The 8948-nt window shown below is 37.1% G+C and overlaps 1 long non-coding RNA gene across 1 annotated transcript; it reads right to left on the bottom strand.

Annotated features, from left to right (window-relative positions):
• Positions 1–1179: 1179 nt before the first annotated feature.
• Positions 1180–2068, bottom strand: LOC116166627. The gene is made up of 3 exons (XR_004144363.1): positions 1963–2068; positions 1790–1916; positions 1180–1743 (listed from the first exon to the last, which is right to left on the bottom strand). It is a non-coding gene; the product is annotated as an uncharacterized LOC116166627 (long non-coding RNA).
• Between the last annotated feature and the right edge of the window lie 6880 nt (positions 2069–8948).

Below are 8948 nucleotides of genomic sequence, written 5' to 3'. Positions count from 1 at the left end.
GGTGTCGAAAAGTAAAAAATTTTTACAACAATTAAAAGGTATTAAGTAACTTTGTACGTTAACAGTGCACACTTATTACAAAACGGAATAACGCAGAAAATTATAACCTAAAAAGTAATGTACTCGTACATACCTTACTGCAATCTCCCAATTTTAATTTTTTTGACTCTTTGCTACACTCAGTAATTGCTAACGCCGTCTGTAGTATCTTTTTCGACCTTCCACTCATTTTTAAAAGTAATAAAAACTTAGTTTTACACTGGCTATTAAAAAATGTAAAGCGAACCATGCGACAAGTATCGTTTTCTATAAATGGTATCGTTGCATGGATCCTTTTCAATAAACAGAAAACTGTCCTTTGACTATATGTCGCTTGAGTCTTTATCCCATAGATGTCACTACGGTTTAAATAGGTAGTTGGTACCTTTCACATAATGTATAATGCATATCAAACTGTCGCATAGCACCACAATCCTGATTATTGAAATTTGGTGGATGGTTCCTTTTCAATTAGCATCATCCAATTTACGTTATAAGACCAACTAAAACTTTATCCGGGGTATTATTACAGGAAGGCTCGTTCCGGGCGAGCGCGAATTTACATTCGCAGCGTCTACCGAAATTTTACAACAGGTATATTTTAATTCACGGACGGTAACTGGGAAAGAGCACGATCCTACAATCGCCGACTCTAATTCAGGGACAGGCAATTTCAATTAATGGCACGGCTATACGGCCGTACACGTTTAATTCAGGGACGGTAACTGGGGTTTGAGACACGGTCCTACAACCGTCATCTCTAATTCAGGGACAGGTAACTGGTGAGATTCACGTACGGTAACGGGGAAAGAGCACGGTCCTACAACCGCCGACTCTACTTCAGGGACAGGTAACTGGTGAGGGTGAGAGTGAGAGCGGTGTTACAACCGCCATTCCGGGAATGGGACTGTGGTGCTTAGGACCAGGGCAAGATCTAAGACCTAAGACCCCCTTTCTGGTTTGGTTTCTACTTTTATATCGTTTGGAAGGAAGTGGGAATGTAATGGTGATGGTAATGGTACTGGTGGGAATGTCAACAAGCATGACGTCTCCGAAACTACCGCCCTCTCCTGATAGAAATTTAGATTAATTTCAGATTCCTACAGGAGTCAAATTACAAATTTATCTTATTAAATTTCGCATCATTACAATACAGCCTTCTTTAATTTTCAACCAGATTTCCATTTGTCTTAACTATAATTTCGATTGCAGGTGTTAATAATTTCATCAAATATACCTACCTACTGATCTAATTTATGTAATTTAAATTCCTGTAGATATCCCCTCATCAACAGTAATCCGTACATGATACTCTTTATAAATCTGCTAGAAGTGTAATTAAAAACATTTAACGAATGCAAAGAAATGATAATCGTTTAAATCCCAAAACGGCGCTATTAAATACGGCTGACGTGGATTAAGAAGAACGGCTTGGATTATGGAGTTTTAGTACGTTTTATGCGACATATCCCGGCCCGACAGTCGTTATATTCCTTTTGACTCTTGCGAAGCACGACACCGAAAAGGATATTTCTCGAATTACAGCTACTGTGCGCCATTTGAATTATTTATTTCTTATCTTGAAAGTGCACACAAACCAAACAAAGGGGTTTTATTACTTTCGCTCGCGCGTACATTTTGGATTTGGACCGCAACTTTTCCATTACGTGATTGATCTCGAATTAATGACCGCTCTTTATTGCACTGGAAAGGAGAAGAATTAGAAAGCCGAACTCAATAATCAGCGAACTTATCAGGCGATTATGCCAGGACCATGTGGGTCTTGTGTCATGACTGATGTACTCCGTTGGGGATTGTGACACATCTTTAAACGCCTATATTACAGTGATTGCTTAGAATCCTGCTGATTCTGGAATCTACTCTTTTTTAGTCATTAAGTATGATACATTTGTCTTTCATTACCTTATTTATTTACATAATTGAAGTCGAAACAATACAACAAGCACTTTGCCTATCGAAGAATAATTATAATTATTGTATGTTATAAGTAACATTTACAGCATATGGTGTGAATCAGACTCCTTCCGTTGCGTACCGGTTGACGGTTGTGTAGCCACTTCCTCGCACCTTGTTCGAAGTAGCCGTTGTCGGTTCTGGAATTTTGCGTGATGGTTACCAGGAACACATTTTTAATAACTGATTTATGGAGTTGCGTATTATTTATTCGACGTCGTTGTTAACATTGGAAATGTATGTTCGTGTATGGGTATAAAGTTACAAGTTTCGTTGTTGTGTCTACCTTTCCAGAAACTGTACTGATCTTGAGTCACCCTAACGTGCGGCCCTAAATAAACGACCACTATCCCTGAAAACCTCGCTTGCATAGAATAAATTTTCACCTCGACGGCACTGGAAAAAATTTTACTGCTAGCTCAGTAATGTGTAAACTTTTAATGACCTTACAAACAGTTGGTTCTTTATTTCCACTTCTGCATCTGAAAATTAAAACCTGATGCTCTGGTTTGAACACTCCTGTGAATTGGATTGCTTGAATATATCAATGAAAATATCGTTCCAACTCCACTTTTGTTTACATTGTCTGTGATTTAATATATTGATGTAATTCTTTCAACAAATTTTAGTTAAAAATGTTTGCCCTATCTCGTGATCACGTTCTAAATTTAATTATTTATCTAGGTGTTTACTATTTGTAATTAATCCAGTACATGGTAGATTTTCCCATTCAAAAATTTACACGCATTTGGATGCTAAATAAATACAAATCTGTTCACGGAAAGAAATTCCATAGGTCGACCTCTTCAGGAATGTTAAAAAATCCTCAAAAGGACCGACTCCTATTTTTGCACAATGCAAAAAATTCAAATAACTTACATTTATCGATAAGGTGAACATTTCTCCAAGTTACAGTCAAAATTCGGCAAATGTGAAGGTGGAATGTCTTGTGCAATGCAATTGAACCCTTTGTATCGCCTGGTAAATGTGACTGCTCGGTGAAAGTCCAGTCAAATTAGCTTTAAAAGTAGTATAAACTGGATGTTGTAATTTCACTCAACGAAACCAAGTGTATCCTATGTAAAAAAATCCACTGAATCGGAAAATCATAGTCCCCCTGGCCGGAAACTCCCGGAACATATTGTTATTAACAAAAAACGAAGAAAAACTGAGAAAATGTCGTGTTTTTTCGCATTTGACTTCGAATATCTCGTTAACTATTGCTCTGAGGGAAAGAATGAATAGAAATGAACTTGTTTAGAATAAAATGTTCTATAAGATATAGTTGGTCCGGAAAGCTTATTTTCAACTGTTATTGTTTTTTGTGGCAAAATGTAAAAAATGAATCTCTAAAATAAAATTAACAGTTTGTTATTACCAAGTAAAATTCATCCGATCTTTTTGAAAATCCGGATTTAGTAAGATTTTATCCTCGCGTGCTCGAGTTACATAGTTTCGCCTCGAAAGTTCGAAGAAAAATCTTTCTCTCTCTCCCACCCAATTTTTACATATTATGTACTCGCCGAGCCCGAATAGTGAAACGACCCCAACGCAAAACAAGCTTCAGCTTTTATACATGTAAAATGTATAGCAGAAAATCCGTCTGTCATGCTCCGTGAGAACGGTCTTTAAAACCGGCAACACTGTGGACTTGATGATTCTTATCTGCTTGTACACTCGTTGCATATTTGAAACTGCTACATTCTCTCGCGTTTTTGTTTTGTTCTCATTCACTATGAAGCGGTACACGTATAAAATGTCCTATATTGGTAAATTTGTAAATTCAAAGTCAAATCTTTATAAGCTCAAAGCGACCACCTGTTACATCAATCTGATTTAATAGAGCTATGGGTCGAACCCAAGGATGCTAGGTCGGACCGGATTTTTTCCTGCCTTGATATGAGAATCTCCTTACCTCCCTACCAGTATGCTCACCTCTGCTCTCTTCACCTTATGAATGAGTAAATAAATTGCTAGGAGACAATGGAGCCAAGGTACAACGGCTGAGTTTCAACAATTTACATTAGTTTGAAGTGTTTTTGTAAAGCACATGATATTGTGGTCTTGATCAGTAAGAACCAGAGGTACAGATTTAGTAGCAATCCCTTTCATTCCATATTCGTCTTCTACAATTGCTGAATGCCTAGTTTTTAAACAGAGGACTTTTTTTCCCATAGATCATCTTTGTAGGTGGTTATAAACATTCCAAAGGAACAGTTTCTTTAACATTTTAGAAAAGCACTATAAAAAATGCACGGCAAACAAATCAGGAGGACGATTCAAGCAGTAATGAAATTATGTCACCTAATACTGACGGTGGAACAGTTATTCTCACTCACTGAACTTAATTGTTGTGGCGATTAAGATTTTATCACCACATTCAACGAGTCACGTTTAGAGTTTCGAAGAAATGTGGCAACGTCTCCGTTGAAAGTTGGTGTGCCCGCTCTGTCCCTTCGGTTCCTACGTCCCTGATAAATATGGTTTTAATTTCGAGAGAGTGAGAGAGAGATATTTATGAAAAACAATGCAAGGCACATTGTCTCTGTTAATCCTAGTTTTCACAGATACGAATTTCGTATCTCTCCTGCGAATGCGTACCTACTTACGAAATTTCGTATACCTACATACAAAGATTTCTAATTATGTAATTAGAAATTGGAGGATACTTAAAATACGTTACAATTGGGATATCGCCTCGAGCAAAATATCCAAATGTAATAAAAATTTACCTCCGAACTTGTAACAACAGTAAAGAATTTCTTTTGTGGTTGAACCCTTTGCTTTTCTTTTTTGTAAAATTTGAAATGCATAATTTGTCATTTTTAAAAATAGCTTAGGTTTTCAATATGGCATATGGCTTTCTTTTCTCTACCGCTTCCTTTTAAATCACATACCAGAATTAATTAATTGATCAAAATCAAAGTCTAATTTCAACGAAATAATTAAATTAGTTAAATTAATCGATCAATCAGAGTGCTAGTTCACGAAATCAAAACCGCAATCAGAAACCTAATCAAATTAAAAAACCGAAAATCAAATCGGCCAATTTTATTTAATTGAAAGTTTTACGCCTCCTATACACTAATAAAAATCATAAATGTTTTATAAATCGAATCGATCGTACTCTACGTATCATCTATTATGTCAATCATAATCAAATCTGTTATTTTATCGTCATTCGATAAACGCGACTGAAATTGACGGGTTTCACTTACACTAAACCATATGAAAATGAAGCACGATTTTTTTGCATACATATCTTCCGGCGTATATACATATAAAGCGCTTATTAAAATTTGAAAACTTTGTACAATGGAAAATTTACTTTACAACTGGCTTTAGAAAGAAATTGAGCATAACCTCTCGGATGTAAAAAAACTTCGTAAGGTGGAATCGATAAAGTGATTTAATTTACATAAAGAGAGCACCAATAACAATTTCATGCCTCTATTAACGTTACTTTGAGAATTACGCTAATTGGTACTGTTAAAAAGGGACTCGTAATTTTACTTTCAAAACTCGCCTTCTTTTTTAATTTGCTTTTTTGAGTATATGTTTAGAAATTTGGGATGCCTGATGGAAAATGCGTACTTTCAACGTATAAAAAGGGGTAAAATGTGGTCAAAGCTTGCGAGGTTTTTCATGGTTTAAATCTACATTTACTATATGAAATTATAATTATTATATAAAGTACGTTTCTTTTTAAAGCTTCTCTGTGAATTAATGTCTAACTTGAAAATTAGTAGATTGTGACTTGCACCTCAGTTTACAGACCTAATAGCTAATTGAACAAATATACGAACCAGCACTACGGAAACGGGTTATAATATTAATGCCCCCCACCTACCACCTTATGTACAGTTTCAATTACCGTCTAAAGCTAAACGTAGGGGGTGCTCGCCTCACTCTTGTCAGAGTGCTGGGGTATAACTTGTTTAATTAGTGATAATTGAATCTCCTTCAGATTCTACATAACCCTTTTTATAAGAACGTCATTAATGAGCAAGTCGAGCCAGCGAGGTAAAAAGACTTGATAAGACATGCATATTATAAAAACAACTTAATTTTGTTAAAATACCGTTCAAAGGATGCATTTGAATGTAGCTTATACCAAATACTTGAACCAAACATCGTATAATCCAGTTAAATTATATTTTTACCAGGAAAGTTGTGGGGTAGTTTTGATTTCTTTGATTCTATATGTTTTTTGGGGTGCTAAAAGATTCAATTATTTAGTTTTTTTCCTCGAAGAACCGTTCGGGTTCAAGCGCCAGTTGAAAATTGGCGTATTTCGGCTGCCTCCACAAAACATAGTTTTTTCGCACTAAAACCCTAAATTAATATTAAGGGTCGTCAATAAGTGAATTCCTTGCATTTACCTACTATTATTTGAACTTTATATGTCAGGGTGATTTTTTTTCATTTACATAACGTTAAAGGTGTTAATTAGCCCAGAATTGTATGAAAAGTTAATTTCTAACGAAAAACGGTATATCATATTATTATATTATTTATAATATATAATACTTATACTGTGCTATCTAAAACTATTCCCACTCTCTTCCGAACCAGATGAAGAAATTACACCTACCGTAGCATGTTTCAATAATTATTGTTGAATTTGGAAAAGTGGCGCTGTGGTCATTATTAATTTAAAAAACTCAAATTACAAAAGGGGTATATTGATTTCCTATTTAACGGCATTATCCCTCTTGCCCCGGTGTTCTGAAGAATCACGTACACTTTCAGTTTTATAGTTCCCAACATACCATCCAGATCGTGTAAACATCTTTCTTCAGTCTGTTCTTGGTTTCCTTGTGCAGGTCCTTCTTCGTGAAATTCAATGCTGCATTCCGGGGGCTCGACATTTTCACACAACCCTTCACAATATGTGCAGATCTGGGAGCAATAGAGGCCCGTCTTTCTGCATCCGCAATTGCGTTGGCAGCCTTTTTTTACATTTACAAGAAATTCGTCATAGGATTGAGTCCGGTGCAGGATTCAAAGTTGTTGGCACTGACACAAGACCACTTCCTGTTTTTTTCCAACCCCACTCGTTCAAGTCTTTTTGTTGTTCGTCTAGTAAAGTTTGACCGTATAACCACTGTAGCACTTGAAAGTAAACCCTCAGTGAATGTTGTCGAGCCGCAGCTTCGGTGGGGGGTAATGAGGCAATGTTGGTTTTTTATACGATGAATTGCCTGTACCTCTAATCATTCAGGCTAGTTTCATGTCTTTTGCCATACAGAGCCATGAGAAATACGTTTCCAGCTTGGACAATATCGTCCTAGTGTGCAAAAGGGTCTTTGAAAGTTTCAATGACTGGTTGCAAGTCATTGTCCTTCTGCAAAACTTTGACAAATTTCAGTTTTCCCTGATTAAACAAAGCAGAAGTGGTGTCACAACCACTCATCGCGTGAATGAACAATATATGGTCTGATAATGTTTTGTCAGCAGCAAGATGAGGATTGTAGAGGGTTTGAGACACCTTTCCTTTTCCTGGTTTCAAAAATAATATATACATTATTTATTTCAGGGCTACAAAGGCCAATCAAAATTACCAGAAGGTCGATATCTTCCCCAACCACTGTCACATTTGAGGGAGCCAAAAAGAGAGCTGTTCTGATAATTAAGACATCAGCATCCTCCACAGCTTGCTGTGACTCAATTTTTACATAATCAAGTTCTTCCATTAACATAGATATCAACCTGCTCTTGTTTCTGGAATTTGCAAGGAAACTCTCCTGCGATACAGTAGACGCCATCGATGTTGTAAATGTTATTGCAGCAGATTGTTTTTTTGCGCTCTTCTTAGTCGTTCTATACGCTTGGTGCTTGTACAGGCTTCGTCAGGGTATCCATAAAAAATTACACGGAATTTGATTTGTAATTTGACTTGACATATGATACATAACTGCTGCAAATTTCTGCATATGTCTGTCCGTGATGCCATTTGATCCGGTGTAACAAAAATCCTCCGTCGATGACATACTTTGTATCACTCAAACCCGCCTGTGAAATCGGTGTATAAGTTTTATACAAACTCGATTTTGCTCCTTTCCTCATTCCATGCTCGTCGAAAAGTGAAAGAGGGTAAGGACTAAGTTCGTGGGCCAAAAATTCTCTCAGGTCTTCATCTGAATGTTTAACGATGGTAATCCGTTGGAAAAGTGTGGTTGGATTGATGACTACAGCCCTGTTTTGTATCTGAATAGAGCTGTTCATGACTGCAAGAGGCTGCACTCTTTCACTTCGTTTGAACTTTACTGAGTGAAAATCACCACCAACAATGCGCTGTATACCTGTCATCCCCATCTCCTTGGACAAGTGACAGTTGATCCTCTCATCTGCGACAACACCTGTACTCAGTGACATTAGGTCAGTGGTCTCTGGGAAAGGAGGATGCTCTTGAAACCAATTCAATAACTTATGTGCATCAGTGTTGTCTGTCTTTTGCATAGTATCTCTGCTGTCAACGTGTTGTTCTGACGTTGCGAGTTCCACTCCTGTAAAATTCTCAATCTCTTGGCACACATTATGCAATGCTGTCATCCCTTGTGTCCATCTTGACACAACCCCTGCAGTTACTCCCCGACCATGAGTAAGACCACCACTTGACTTCATCGACTTTATTAGAGTTTGTTCGATCACCATATCACTCCAGGTTCCACACCACAGTTTTGCACTCCTATGAATAGTGAAACATCCTCCGATAGTGAAACGCTCGTATTCTGCAGATTGCATTGTCGTTCTCAAGCTATGCATGTCCTGGAGAAGTTGGCTGCATTTGGCATACAGATTATGGCCACTACTGTGGAAGTATGGGAGCATTTCATATATGGTTTGGAGGTGTAGATCCCAGTTGCCGCTTCTTTCTGTTTTAATGAAGTGCTTCATCAAAGTCACCATTTCAAAATATGCAACCCAAAGCT

The sequence above is a fragment of the Photinus pyralis genome, unplaced genomic scaffold (genome assembly GCF_008802855.1).
Source record: "Photinus pyralis isolate 1611_PpyrPB1 unplaced genomic scaffold, Ppyr1.3 Ppyr1.4_LG1, whole genome shotgun sequence".
In the NCBI taxonomy this organism is placed as follows: Eukaryota; Metazoa; Arthropoda; class Insecta; order Coleoptera; family Lampyridae; genus Photinus; species Photinus pyralis.
Note: the sequence above shows the minus strand (reverse complement) of the source record. Positions and strands in the feature narration are given on the sequence as shown.